Source organism: Stegodyphus dumicola, chromosome 4, assembly GCF_044657685.1.
Source record: "Stegodyphus dumicola isolate Sdum_Otavi_A_Nest chromosome 4, ASM4465768v1".
Taxonomy (NCBI): Eukaryota; Metazoa; Arthropoda; class Arachnida; order Araneae; family Eresidae; genus Stegodyphus; species Stegodyphus dumicola.
In genome coordinates this window covers 206317429-206333684 of record NC_140771.1, presented here as the reverse complement: position 1 = coordinate 206333684, position 16256 = coordinate 206317429, and positions in this window count along the sequence as shown.

The window sequence follows — 16256 nt, the reverse complement described above, 5'->3', positions numbered from 1 at the left end:
AAGAAGGCGGCTTTCTCGTTATCTGGAATCCCACAGTGGGCAGGAACCCACTGGAGGACTATAGTTTTCTCAAGTGAAGCCAGGTTTTGTAGATAATGTCGACAATCCAATATTTCCTGTGATATGGGATTTTTATCTGAAACGATAGTAAACAGAACAGTTCGGGAATCACTGAGTATAACAGCTCTTGTGAATTTTTCCATAAATACTGAACATGGAAAAAGAAAGATACCCAATCACTGAAGTATGAAATTATTTCTTGGGAAAAGAGTTTTAAATTCAGACTTCTTCACCTTTTTCTAAAAGAAGCAGATGACACCATAAAATTCAAAGCTTTCCTTCTACGAGACCAGACACACGAACTTCAGATTCGCAGATAATCACAATTATCGAAGCAAGTTGCCGCCTTCCAGAAAAACTGGTGATTGCCACTTAGCTAGCCTACGTCACGTTCGTCTGAAATGCAGCTCATGCGGAAAATTATTAAATAAGCTGAGCTGATCATAAGTGCAAACACTAGCAGAAAAGATACAAAAACAACCCAGATTCGAGGCATATGAAACTACAGAACCACGAAATCATTTTGCAAAGTGCTACGTTACGCTGTCTAAGAAACATATGGCTAGTTCCTTGGCATAGTTGAAAGTATACGAAACGACGACAACCACGCCATGTATGACAAATGATTTCCATTGCCCACTTGTTGGTGAATTCTCATCTCACTTAATAGAAAATTCTTTTACGGTATGCTCAGGATGACCATATTTTTTATGCCAATTCCGAACCCAATGCTGTTTGTATTTTCTTTAAAAATTCTTCGTTCTAACTTTTATCTATTGTGCTGACCTATAGTTGTTTACACTTGAAAAATGAACGGTTTTGCACTTCTTAATGATTTTTAGCCTGTTGATTAATATTGCTGCCTTTGCTTAGAACTTTATTCTGAGCCATTCTAATGCTAGTTTTGTATCTTTTTATGGAATCTTTGGTGTTTTACTGAATTTAGAAAAAAAGATTTAGTGTCATTTTAATTTGTTTTTATTTACACTGTATTTTATTGAATTTTAAAAGATTTTGTGTTATTTTAACGTGTTTTAACTTAAATTGTATTTTAATTGTACTTCGTGTTCTGCATATTTGTGTTATTTGATTATGTAAATTTGCATGTTTTCCTTTGAAAACCGGCCTCTATATGAGTATTTTGTAGAGTTTGGGTCATTTTAAGGGTAGCGAACTTTTGTAATATTGTGTTTGTACTTTATGATAAAACTGTTTGTTATTTGACTTGAATAACAACAACGCTATGAACGCTATGAGTGCTTGCGATGATGATCACTTTGATACTTTTGTAAATTAGTCTAATAACATTATAGCTTTGGCAAGGAAATTATACAAAATTGTTGAAAAAATTAAAAATCAAAAAAAGATTGCCAATACATTGCCAGGTAAATTCTTAGAAGGTTTGAAAAAGATTCAAGAAATGGCATCTGCACAAAGTATACATTTTGCAGAAGCAGGCATTATAAAATCGAATGGAAATGAGATTAGATGTATCCGAGAAGATAGTGCTGAATTTAAGAATTTCATTGCAAATAGAGTTGATTAAATGTATAAAGGTAATCTCGCTGGCATTGATGAAAAAATTCCTTTGACTAATAAATTAAAGGGTCTGGATGAAATAATTCTGAAGCCCATGTCTGACGGCGTTATATCATATCTATTGTGTCACACATTTGGACTCTTGGACTCTCCTGCATTCACTGGTGTTTCCTTTTAACTCTGCCCTGCCTCACACTTTATCTTCGCACGACATTGCATATCAGTTACAGTCGTAGTTTCAAGTCTCGTTCGGACTCGTTTATTTTGTTCCTCATAGACATACTTACATATCTACGTGCATATTACTTATCTCACATGTATGTTATGCCACGCACATGTTTCGGAACTTTATAAAATCGAAAATAGGCTAAATATTCGACCAGGGTAGTGCACCACGCGCGGGTACCTACATGCAATGTACACATTGCCTGAGCCGACGGCATTGACGACTTCGATGAGCTCAACAGTATGGTTAGGCCGGATGATATAAAAGTCAATATTAAAAAAAAATCTATCTGACGTGAAAATGGTGACTTTCTTCTGAAATTGGGCAGGAGAACTGAGGTTGAGCGGTTAAAAAATGCGATCGAAAATAAGGATAACTTGCGAAAATTTTCTCCAGACGCAGGCGATTTATCAGACCCAAAATCATCATATATGGAATTGGAGAGTCGCTTAATAACGACGAGTTAGAGAAAACCCTGAAGCGAAACTGCGAGTGCAAAGGGGATTGTGTGTGTCATCTGTTTAATATCCCCGTTTGTGGTTCAGAGAAAACATTTTATCGCATCTTCGTAGTCAATTCTATTTATCAAAAAGAGATCCTATAAGATCAGCGCTTTGCTATTGGTTGGCGCTCTTATTCTACCAAACTTTTTCTTAGACCTAAACAACGTCTGTTTGGTATATTTCCATCATTTTTCGTTTGACATATATAATGCTTGTTTAAGATTGTCTATTTTCCCTCGCAGTTGGAAGTTAGGTTGACTCATTTTGATCTCTAAAAGCAATGGAAAACAAAGGCCCATAGTGCTCTTAAATTTTCTTGGAAAAGTTTTGGATAGATTGATTACAGATAGATTAGTTTATTTTATTAGCAGAAATTCTCCGTTTAGTGACAGCCAATTTGGATTTGTCTCTAAAAAGTCTACAAAAGATGTTTTATTTGAAGTTATTGAATTTATAAGAAGGAACAACATGTGGTATTGATCTCATTGGATATTTCAGCGGCCTTCGACTCGATGGATTGGTTCTCATTGCTCCAGCGTTTGATAGAACTTAAAATCCTTAAAAATTTACTTAATCTAATTAAAAACTATTTCATCGATAGGAAGATCTTGTTTAATTGTTTTGTGATAAAAATAAGGATTCTGTTTTTAATATATATAAAGGTTGCCCACGGGGATCCTGCCTTCCCTGTTTTGGAATGTTATCATTGATAAATTATTAAAATGTGAGGTCCTCCAGAATGTTAAAATTTACGCTTATGCTGACGATATCACGATTTTAATTAAACACGATTCATTGGGGAAAAAATTAAGAGATCTTTCACTGATATTTGCAACGCTTTAGAAAGTTGCAGAGGAATGAAAAATTGAAATTTAATTTAGATATAACAAATGCTTTATTTTTCTCCAGAGGTGGTAGGAATGTGAGAACACCACGACTGAGATTTTTAGGGAAAAGAATACGTTTTGTTGAAGATATAAAATTTTTGGGTGTTATTATTGAAAATAAATTGAATTTCGTCAAACATTTTAAAGAACTGCAACAGCGAACAGATCAAATTTTACTGTACTATAGAAGGACTTTTTCAGCTGACGTCTTAGCAATGAAATCCTCCAACCTGGGGTTAATCTACCAGAATGTTATTTTGCCAATGATCATGTACGGCATAGGCGGTTGAGGACTTAGAGCAGGGGTGCTTGTCAGGTTGAGGCTTAAGCTTGATAGCATACAGAGAGCTTGGACTTTAGCGGTCACAAGATGCTTTAAGACAGTCCCCAATGAGGCTGAGTTTGTCTTGGCCGGATGGCCGCCCCTTTCAATTCTCTACGAATCTTTTTTGTGCAAATTCTTATTACGTACCAACCGAACTGATTTTAAAATATATAATGATTATATTATCACAAAGTATGTTTTTGAGCGCTATAATATACAACTTTTGCACACCTCTAAAAGAATTGGCTTTTTTCTATGACAATTTGTTGTTGATTCTTGTGCATACGATATATATACAGACGGGTCTGGGATTGAGGGGAGGATTGGAGCAGCATTTGCTGTATTTTGGTGTCGAAATCGACTATATGAAATTTAGATTAAACAACTATAACTCTCTTTTTCAGGCAGAGTGCGAGGCTCTATATCAAGCCTTAATTTGGATTAACAGATGCGTTGCTTTTCGAAATGTTAGTAATATTTACACACATTGTTTGTCGCTGCTTCAGTCTCTCTCCCGCTTAGACAACACCAATGCCATCATCTTGAAAATCAAGAACTGTTTACAAACTTTGAACGGGTATTTAAATGTAAAACTGCACTGGATAAAAGCTCATGTCGGGCATATTGGAAACGAGAGGGCCGACTGTCTGGCCAAGGAGGCAACCTCCGATTTGAATATCCCCTTTATTGAATTTCAGGATCTAAACAGATGGCCATCACACACATGAAGAAATTTTACATTGACAAATGGAAAATCCTGTGGGAAAATTCACTAAAAAATAAAGGATACATAAAAATTATCAGAATTTCTAACAAAATGTCTATTTTTAACAATACTGATTTAAACCAAATTCTTACTGGCCATGCGAGATTTCCCTATTATTTTAAGAAATTCAACTTACAAAATAATGAACTTTGTGAATGCCATCGGAGACGCGAAACATTTTGTGGAGGACTGTCCTATTTTCGCCTATCAGAGGAAGCTTTACAAAACTGATAATGCTATATATAATGATAATTTGGATATCAAAGCTTTTATATCTTTTGCAGAAGATGTCCTTAAATTTATCAATGCAAGTCGAGGTGTAATTAGAATTCTGATCTGATGTTGTCCTTTGTGTTAATTTTTGTTTGTATGTTCGTGAGTGCTTGTTATATGTTTTTCCCTATTTGAGTGCTTGTTATATGTTTTTCCCTACTTATTATTTGTATCTTATTTATATTTTGTATTATGTATTATTTATTTTGTATGTGATGTTCTTTTGGGGGTCACTCTTTTTTTTTTTTTTTTTTTTTTTTACCATGAGGCCACTTCGTGGCCAGGAAGGTACCCCCAATATATACGATGTATTACGACATTTGTTTGGAACGCGGCCCTACTTTGGCGTAGGTTTTATGATGCGCAGTGGCTTGCTTCTGCCCAGTTTGAAATCAGCAGCTGGTTAATGGCTTCGGATGACTCAATTATAAAGAAAGGAAGCCATGAGGTCCAGGCTGTTATGGACTCTTCACCGATAAAAATGCGACAGCCGCATTATCGTTATTTTACTGATGATATGTTTCTGTAATGCTTACCAGTCGCCGATCTGTTAAGACAGCAAAAGACTGATAACTCGATCAGAATTCTAATCACTGCAGAGGGTTAACTAATTATCCGTTGCTGGGAACCAGTTTCCTTAGAAATGTAAACCAGTTTTCCTTAGAAAGAGCTCTACGAAGAAAGCTTTTCCCTTAGGCAAACAGTCTAGTGGCTTTTTCTTAACTGATGAAACAAGCAATTACATAATACAGCTAAATAAATGAAAATCTGGGCTATTATCAGTACTTTTTAATCTACTCTCAGTCCACTCTCTCTAATTCAAATGCTTTGTTTTAAATCTGTATAAAGAGTCTGTGTGTATTTCTCCCGCCTTCTTAGCATGTTTTCATACTGTAGTGGTGAGCACGCTCGGCGAGTATTCGAGAGGTCCGTGGTTCGAGTCCCGGTGAGAGCATTGCTCATTTTTCATGTCTCCTGCTTCGAAATAACATAATAAATCTGCAATGGCGCCCGAAACTAAAGACGTGGTGGATGATGATTTTCCACCACCAGGATTTGGCGATTAGGTCCCTAATCCCCAGTCGCCCTGTAAAAGGGGAGTATATAGGGTATTTCTCCCGTCTTCTTAGCATGCCTTCATTGTGTAATGGTCAGCATGCTCGTCGGGTGTTCGGGAAGTCCGTAGTTCGAGTCCTGGCGAAGGCATTGCTCTTCAAGATTAAACAGGAATTTAACGGAAAATATTGCAATACTTCCTTAAGATTACTGGCTTCAAGATATGATGCATTCAAGAGCAATACAACTCAACTGCTTTTTTAAAGAAAGGGAAAGAGACCTAAATAACTAGTCGAATATCATAAAATGTTTACTTTATTAAAATGAGATACAATATAGCACGAGATTTCGTTTCATACTTTGAGATTTGAAGCTAGCAGTTTATGAACTGCTCTTACATGAACAAAATTGTAGTAACAACAAATGTAGCTCTCGGATTTCCAAGAAAGGTTGTAATGGAATTTATTTTATATCTCATTCAAAAACAATTTTACGTACAATTTAAAATACAGCAGTTTATTTGCTAAAAAGGTTCTAAATGTCTTTATGTACTCTTATACTCTCTTATACTCCATAAACTCCTTTACCTTCTTATTTACTATTTAAAAGTTTCATCTAAGTTTTGTTCAAAATTTAGCTGTCTCAAATTTTATATTGTATATAATGGCTGTGTATATATATATATATATAAATGTGTGTATATGTGTGTGTACGTGTGTGTGTGTGTGTGTGTGTGTGTGTAGGATATATATATAGGCGTGTCCACAAAAACACTCCTCGATTTTATTTATTTATAAAATGAAAACCTTTATTTTCATTTTGGGGGGGGGAAACGTATAACAACTCATAAAGTTTCATGTGTTATATGTCCATTACAGGCACTCAATGTGGTCCTCTCGGGAGAAAGATTTCTTTTACACGATCAACAACTTACTGCTTGTCGGCCAGAGTGCCCTTTCCGCTTATCACAGATGCACCCTTCTTCGACGAAATCCTTATAGCACTTCAAAATTGACTTGTTTGAAGGTGGTTTCACATCAAATTTGTGCCTGAACGCATGCTGAAAAGACACAACACTCTTCGTTGTGTGGAATTCTAACACACATCAGCTGCATTACTGTTTGGAGAGCTCCATCTTCAATTTACTGCCCTCTAGCGGCAAAATGGGTAAATGTTACAAGTAAGGAAGAAACTAAAATATGTTTTTAAATACTACGTTTTCTGACACCTTATTTACAAACATATTGCAAAATGCTTTCATTTTACAATCAATTCAAATCAGGGAGTTTTTTTTTTTTTTTGTGGACACACTGTATTATAACGATTGAGGGATGACTTACTGCCCAATTAATTTCTTCTATCAGCCACTCATCCTCAAATGTTACCATTACTGTGTGGGCAAATCCTCGTCCTTTGTTTGATTGTAGAAACAAGAGATAACACAAGATGTAAAACTGTATTTCCTCGCCACTGTGTTTGGATTTGGGGGTAATCATCACGTGTATCAATAAAGTGCAATAGTAGTGAGTGAATTCTTCAACATCTCAAGCGACCTCCTTCGAGCACAACTCTAACAACTTTTATGGGTTCCATCAAAAGTCCATGAAATTACAATTTTGCTAAGATTATTTGATTTAGGATTGACGATTCATAGTTGGTTCTTGATTATATATTATTTAGAAATGTGCAAAACCCGCTTTTTTATGCGATGAGATCATAACAGTTTGCTCACTGAACTTAATCAATTCTTTGTTATGACAGCTCACTAATAATAACCTTGATGAAAAACATCGAGAACAAGGAAAGAATCAAGAGTGGTTAGCGATTGTGGCAGAAAGGCGAAAATAATCCAACAAGCAGTGAGGTCGTGAAGAGATAGCGAGGTTAGGTCGAAGAGCGAAAATATTCGAATGAGCAATGGAATCGGAAAAATCAATTTTTTTTTTTTAAGCTGTAGTTTTGAGATTCCCTAAAACCTCCCTTCCCTACATAGAATTAAAAATAAAATTCTGGAATAAAATGTTTTCCAAAACGTTTGGAGAGAATAAAAATAAATTCGCTTTTAACATGGGAGAATAAACATTCTTTTCTTCCCGAAAATAGGAATCGAACGTTCGTGGCTCCTTGAACGCTAAGTGGGTGAACTCTAAAAGAGCTCCATTCTTTTTTCGCTATTCAGGCGTTCGCTCGCTCAATGAAAAAAAAATCAGTTTGTAAACAAATAACAAAATTTTATTCCCAGTATGCTTTCAACAAGAGTTCTCCGTAAACTATAAAAAAGCTACCACTCGGTTTTCTGAAATCAGTAGTAATTCACTCAGTAATATGAATCGGTTCTTTGAATCAGTTCCGGAGCTACTTGTCCGTTTTTAATATTAATGTTAATAGCTGCAAAAGTATCAAAATCTTTCTTGAATGACGTCTGCTTGCTTCATTTTATATCACTTTGTTTTCTAAAACAGTTTCATCTTCATAACTTAAGTCAACTATTTTATTATTTCCTTAGAATACGATATTTATTTTAAATTCTTTACATAATTTAAAATTTCTTTTAATAGAGCAACCAGGATTTTTTCATGCTTTTCATTAAGCAGAGTTTTAGCTTTTCTGCTTCTTTAAAATAAAGTAGACATAACTTTCAAAAATGACTTTCTACCGGAGATCTTGAACTGGAAACATTATGCCGTTCTTCGACATTTGTAACGATATCAGCACTTAGTTTTTGATCTAGTTCTATGATTTAGTTTTTTGATAAGAACTGAAATTAATCATTTGTGCTTTCATATGCATATACCCCGCAATTAATGTATAGTATTCTCATCCACAGTACTTAATACTTAGGCATTCGACTATATCTGCCAAAGAACTTGCACCGTTGCCGGGGAGAAAAACAAGTGAAATTTCTGGATTAAAGAATGAAATTTGTTACCTTAATAATATTACGGTAGTATTAGCACCTGTTGAATAAATACATTTCGCCCGACAATATTACGTATCTCGTTGAGGAGAAAATTTTTCTGTTTTGCTCATTCTTATCTGCCCTTTGTAACTCATATACAACTCTTCAGCAATTTGCAATTTCATGCCATCTTACACTCCCGTTAATTTCATTACAGGATAAGGGAATGCGCTTTTTAATGTTTAAATATTTTGCAGCTTCACCTTTTTTTTTTTTCTTTTCTTTTGCTTTTTTCCTTTCTCTCTTTCTTTCTTTTCAACCCAAAGGTCGCTAACCCAGAAGCGCTATTAATTTCCTTTTGGCATTTTGCATTGATTCACTATAAATGTCGGTTCACTTTTCCAATTGTTGCCACCAAATATTAAAGCCCTGCATTATATTTAAGAAATTAAATAATGAAGAAGCTGCATGAATGTATGTATTTTTCTTGAATTGTAAAAAAATAACGGCAAATAGAGACGTAAATTTTGAATAATGTAGTTCTCCATTCCAATATGGGCATCTGGAAGCCCAAATTTGGAATTTGTTTTATTATTCATTTCAGATTTTGTAAAGAATTTATGAGTTTTTGATTAAGAAACTCAGCCCACCAGCGGCCGAGCGGTAAAGACGCTGAACACTGGTAGTTCGGTCCGAGGTTCGAATCCCGCGATCGGGCTGGCTACATGGGCGTTTTTGTGGTTTTTCCCATGTGTAACGTGTATACGAGCCAGTTTCCCTTAGAAAGTCCTCCACGAAGACATCCCTCCCGTCAGGCAGATAGCCCTCATGTACTTTGCCATAATTGAATAATCCAAGATTAAGAAACTCAGCGATTTCAAAGCGAGCAATGGCAACTCTGTACGGGAATATATATATACATATAATATATATCTAGTGCACGACACTGTGTATCGGAAGTTCTAAAGATATGCTGTTTTAAATATTTTGTGAATTGCATTTTATGGTTTAGATGCGAAGAACATGGTATTTGATAATTAAAGGTAACACACAAAAAGTTAAAAAAAACGCCCCTTTTGGCTAATATATATATAAGATAATAATATATAAGATATAAAATCTGAAAGTTGTCAGATTTTTTTTCTTTATAAGGTATTTTTTCCACCTTCTCAGCATGCCTCCGTGGTGTAGTTGGGGCGGGGGGCATTCGAGAGGTCTGTGTTCGATTCCCGATGCTCATTTTTCACGTCTCCTGCTTCGAAATAACCTAATACCTCTAATTCTTACCTTAAGGTAAAAAGTCATTGAAATGATAGATATCTCAGATCTGTGTAATATTAATATGGATGGGGATCGTTACAAAAGTCTGTTCAAAAGTTAACCTAAATATTCTTTTGAAACGATAAATGCTCAGAGCATTTAGGATACGAAGCTGAAATCAAAGTTTCAATGATTTGATAATTTCCGGATACGAAGGCTGCGATTTACTAGCAAGCTACTATACTAGCACGTAAAAGTAATTTATTCTCAATGATATCTTCCAGTGAAATCACTTGAACATTGGTTTATTAAATGTTATTATTTTATAAAGAATGAATGAAACCCTGTGTATAAAGAATACAGAAATGAGATAAATAAATAAAAGCAGAATTATACTTTTATCAAGAACGCAGAATCAAGCCTAGACGATAAATTACACCACGGCAAAAAAAAAGTTAAAATTAACGATTTAAAAAAGATAAACCGCTGCTGTGGATTTTAAAAAAAAGAAAAAAAGAAAGAAAGAAGGTTTGCTTTCGTGGTAAAAATTGGAAATTTATTTTCAAAAGAAAGTGAATTATGTAAAGAAAAATCTATAATGATTTTTATTGTATTTAATTACATAGGCTTAGTATGCAAAACACCTTAACCCTTTGTTTCATCATGTCCACTCTAGTGTACAAAATTTTAAATTTGTTTATTCTTCTGTAAATGCTTAACAGATTCCATTCCTGTGTTTATTCATTCTATATTATTAGAACTTTCAACTGTCGATCATAAATGGCTGTATAGCATCACTAAGTAAAGCATTGTTATTTGCAAAATGGCTGCTACTTCTGTTTCCAAGTTAGTACAATTTCTCATAATAAACATTATATAATATTGCTTACATTTTCTTATACTGCCATTTTTTATTCATAATTAGTAATTTTAGACATTTTATTTTAAATGTCAGTTTGAGAAAATTTGGGAGTGGGTAGATAAAGATCTACAAAAAAGAATGAATTGAAACCCAAATGTACTGCTTATCAAGCTAAAACACCACTGGGAATGTTTATGTTTGGCAAGGAATTTCTAGAACATTTGACATTTGAATCCAATAGGTACAGGTTACAAAATCGTAGCAAAATGAGTTCAATCACAATCGACGAAATGAAGGTATTTTGGGGGATCTTTATGTACATAAGGCTCAGCCTTATATGTACATGTCAGTTGTAGATTTACTATTTAGAAGATGGTAATGATCACTGCAAACAAGGCAGGAAATGATTTCAAATGCAATGACCGTAAATCGTTGGGAAGAGATTTGTATGCATGTACGTATATGCATGCTGTCCTCTGTAGTGAACAAATTGTAACAATTATTTAAAACGAAATTTGAATAAAAAATAATTTTTCTTATTATTAATAAGGTTATTTAAAGTAGAAAAAATACAAACATTTTTGTTTAACTTCTCTAGATTATTTGTATGCAACAAAGGGTTAATTTGATACCTAAATTAGATTTTTGCAGATAGATCATGACTGAGAAATGGTCCCTTAATTCGGAATTATCAGTACTGTTACATATTTATGTTGTCAGAAATGTTGTCACCTTCATATGTAGAGGAGGGTGTTCGCCAATGAGCGGTTTCACAAGATCAGACTTTTTTCTCTAAATGCAAAATCGAAGCAGGTTGAAGTGTTAATTATTTAATAAAAAAACTATTAGCTTTTCGTTGGATATGATTGTTTGCAATTCCTAGATATATTTATTATTTCAAAACTGAAAATGCCTTATGTTTTATTCCAAGGATAAACAGGATAAACACAATTTATTGGGCTTTCCATGACATTAATCAGTCTGCGGTGCAATCAATCATAGCTTGAATAGTCAACAAATAAAAGCGTTAACAGATTACTGCGTGCAAATATTCTGAACAGATACTATTCATCTTGCTAAGTACAATTTTCTTCATGTTTACTAACACAGAAACTGTGCTGTGTTTATAAACACTATACAGCCTTGATTTTCAGATACATAGTTCAATACCTCTTAACGTTCTTGTTTTCCCGTAGCGTAATCCCTGAAGTCTATCGGAAGATACAACCTAATTTCGCTGCACGTGTAACATTTAAGTGGTTGCTAGGAGAAACAGATCTTTGCCCATGTCACGTGCACTGTCATTCATAAACGCAAAATCATTGATAAAAGTTCAGAAGCCAAGATGCGCTTTCAGTACTATCATTTAATATTCGTATCTCGTTCTGGTACAGGAAAACTGATAAAATTTGAATAGCCGTTTATGTTTCTTAAAATTATTTTCAACCTAAAAACTAATAAAACGTTTTTTAGTTGATGATAGCTAATGCAAATTTCAACATTCGCAAAATAGACTATCAAAAAAAATGTTTGTTGGAGAGAAAGGTCTTTGTGAAAAAAACATAAAATTATTATTATAATTTAAATAAGTCTCTGCGAGAAATATATAAAAATATGATTTGAAAAATGAATCACTTTTGAACTGGGAGACAATCTCAGAAATCTTATTTTTTTTAAGTGTCGTAGGAGTAAACAACGTTAAATTTAAGTGGATTGTTAATTAATCATGTCTCTTACAGCCACGCGTGCTTTGTCATAATCATGTGCTTGGTTATAAGGATGGACGTCTTTAGGCAGAAAGTCCTAATGAAAATTTTCACATATTGAGGCTACATATGGAAGAAGCCACGAAAACAGCAAACAGCTAGGATTTTCTCCATGAATTCAGATTCTATACGCATGCAAAATGATCAGCGAGTTTATCTATTCGTCTACTAGCATACTCGTTAGGCAATTATTTGGTATTTAAAACATACTGAATCACGGCGATGGCACTCCAAAATTAAGTTAAAAGAGCCATTAACATGAATAAAATTGTAATAATTACTGAAGAGAATACTCTTAAAAATTAATCAAGAACAAGAACCATGCCCTATTTGATAATAGGCGGCAGATCATGCCGTTTCTGTCGCAGTAATGGCTACATCATTGTAACCACACGTGAAAAACTCTTGTATCACAACAGTTGCACCAACTCACTGAACTAGTCACCTAGTCTGGAGACAAAAACTGCTGCAGTCTTCCTTGTAGAGATGGACGATCCCTCCGGAACTGATTCAAAGAACAGATTCACGTTACTAAGCGGCTGATCTCCGATCCAGCAAAAACGGAGCGGTAGTACTTGAACAGTTAACGGAGAGCTCTTGTTGCAATGTGTGCTCAAAATTTGATTCCTCTTATATAAACATTAACATTATCCTTTATTATTTACCAGAAACATCTCTGACCTTTTTTAAAATTTGTGTATAGATACATATGTGTGCTTTTGGTTTGCTTGTGTTCCATTTAGTAGTTTAAAAACTAAACATTAAATAAACCGACGCATCTCAGCGAAACTGACCACTTCTGTTTGCAAATGGGTGAAGTGTCTTTTGTGAAGTGTCTATGGCAGTGCGATGATCTGTTTAAAGTACGTAGATTATAGGTGCTCAGTTTCGTTCTCGAACTCCCAGCTGTGGTCGCTCCAACGCTGCTTGTCCAGTCGCAGATCTGAGTCCTTCAGAGCGTTGATATTTGCTCTTTTCATCGCTCCATCTTACTCGCGGATCTACTTCAACCGGAGCTTTGGTTATTTGTTCTTTCCATTGCTCCGGCATTCCTTCACTAGCCGCAGATCTGGCTCCTGCAGATTTCTGATTATTTGCTCTTTTCGATTCCTCGGAACTCTTGCTTTGGGTTTCCTTTCGATGCTTCGAAAACTATATCATAGTATAGCTATGTATATTAGATTTCATTTTTATACGATATTGTTATAATATTTATATAAAATAATGAATTTATTTTTATTTAGTTACTTATTTTACTAACTTCTTTTAGCCAAGAGCTGTGAATTTTCTTTAATCTTCTTTAGAATTAGTATATATTTATCGAAAACATAATTTTTTCCATACTTGGTATCATTTTGTCAAATTAGATGAAAAAGGAAAATGTCGGTATTGTCAGCAGACAATTTTCGATTCTTTGGATCCGCCTCATATCTAAAAATTCATTTTTACGTGCGATTTTTAATCTATCAAATATAGTAATAAAATAATGTAATCTTTAACAAAAATGAGTTTAGTTTTCATTATTTTTAAACTTTTTTAGCGTTTTCTTATTCCTGAATTTTTTTGTTGTTCTATGTAGAAAGGTGTTTTAGGGAATCTCTAAAGCACAATTGAAAGAAATCAGTCCAGGGAAAGTGGTTTGATTGAGTTGGTTCCACCGATCCCACTCCATGTTCGATTCTATCTGGTTTTCCCCTCATCTTTGCACACTGCTCTTGATCCATGCCTGTTCCGAGCGCATTCATCAAGGTCATTGTTATTGAGTGGTGAATTGTTAAAAAGAGCTAATTCACTTCAGTAACCGAACGGTTCCGATTTGATCCCTTAAAGGAGCGGTTTTGGCAGTCTCTACTTCCTTGATGTAACGAAAGCTTTTAATTGTCTGGGTACATGCACTGGTACAAGCGCCTTAGGCTCGGTTTCTCAGCCGACATCATAATGCAATCTCTATGGAGAGACTACATTATGATGCCTGTTGCCTGTTGCATAACCATCTCCGCAACTTGTCGACTCAAATTATTTCATGTGTAAATGAATAACATTGTTTAATTGCCTTACACAAAAGACCCGGTGAATCCTTTGCAACTTGCTAATCCCAATTCCGGTACAACAGCATTTCAAAATCATATCATAATTGAGATATAGCTTTAATACTCAAAACGTATTATCAAATCATCAAACATTCTTTTTTTCAGACGAAGATGGACAGACGTCTCAAATATTCTTTTGTATGGCAGTGTTGATCATAATTGCGGCGTTATTGCTAACTTGATCTGATTATGGACTCAGTGCTCAAGTTTGCCTAACATATTACATTCATTTCTTAGAAGCTTCAATTTACGAAAGCAAAAGTCTTAATCAGTTGAAACTATGTTTCGTGTTCAAATGAGTAAATACTCATTTACAAGATCATATTACGTCCTACCCTTGCTTACGGTCGTGTCTAAGCATGTGCAAATATAGTGAAACCCCAATATTTGAGAGCAAACTCTTCAAAATAATGCTCTAAAGCAAATTACTGACAATCCATATTTAGAGCTAAACGGTAAAATTCATAAGAACCTGCATAATTGTACAGGTTTTTGTTAATCTGGTTGAAAGAGTCAGTAATAAATGTGAAAACATAGGACAGAGTAATTTGCGATGTACTTCAATCCTACTTAAGGATAAATACGCAAATTACAAATAATACTTAAGTCGGTATAGAACAGGGATTCCGAATCATTTTCTTGCATTTTTTGCATAAAAAGTACATCCTTCTTCCTTTTAAAGGAACGGTTTTCCGCATCGACCCTTTACATTTTTCTCTATAATATATAGTATAAAATATAATTATGATACAAATAATTGTATGTAAACAAGTTAAACCAAGAATAAAAGAAATGGTTTGGTTTATTTAATTACGGCAAAGCACACTAGGGTTATCTGCCTAAGGGAAGGGATGCCTTCGTGGAAGACTTTCTAAGGGAAACTGGCTCATATACACGTTACACATGGGGTAAACCAAGAAAAGGCCCATGCAGCCAGCTCGTTCGCGGGATAAGAATCTCGGACCAAACTACCAATATTCAGCGACTTTACTGCTCGGCCGCTGGTGGGGGATGAAAGAAATGAAAATGGTTTATTAGATTTATATTTAATTAATTTTTGCATTATTAGCATTTTTGCATCAATTGTATTTTTCTTTTCTTTGCCCTTTTAAAGGAATAGTTTTCCGCATCGACCCTTTACATTTTTCTCTATAATATACAGTATAAAATAAAATTATAACACAAATAATTGTACTTAAACAAGTTACACCAAGAATTAAAAAATCTGATGTGTACACCACATGACTTCTACGGAATATTAAATTATACGCATTTTTTCTTGCATTTCATTTAAACTTATTGGATTGAATTAAATCTACTTCGCCCACAGCGCATAAACCACAATAGAATAAATGCATTCTTTAAAATTCACTCTAGTATTTGTTTACCGTAGCGATACTCTGGCGCTAGATTCACTTAACAGTATTATATTTCGTTCATATTATAACTCATAATGCACAAAATTTATATCATTTAAAGAATAGAATTATCTAATCGTTGCCTCATGTTCTATTTAAACACTATAATATAGCTAGAATGATGTATAAAAGAAATTAAGCAAACAAAACAAAAAGGAAACAGTTTTTCACAGACGATTGAGTATTTCTCATTCAATTAATTCACTTCGCGAGAAGGCAAAAATACATAAAAACTCAAAATATCTATATTAAAAATTACGAAGTAAATCTTAAACACTTATTTCCTCGAAAAAAATTCCAGAAAGGATTAAGCATGATTTAATTGG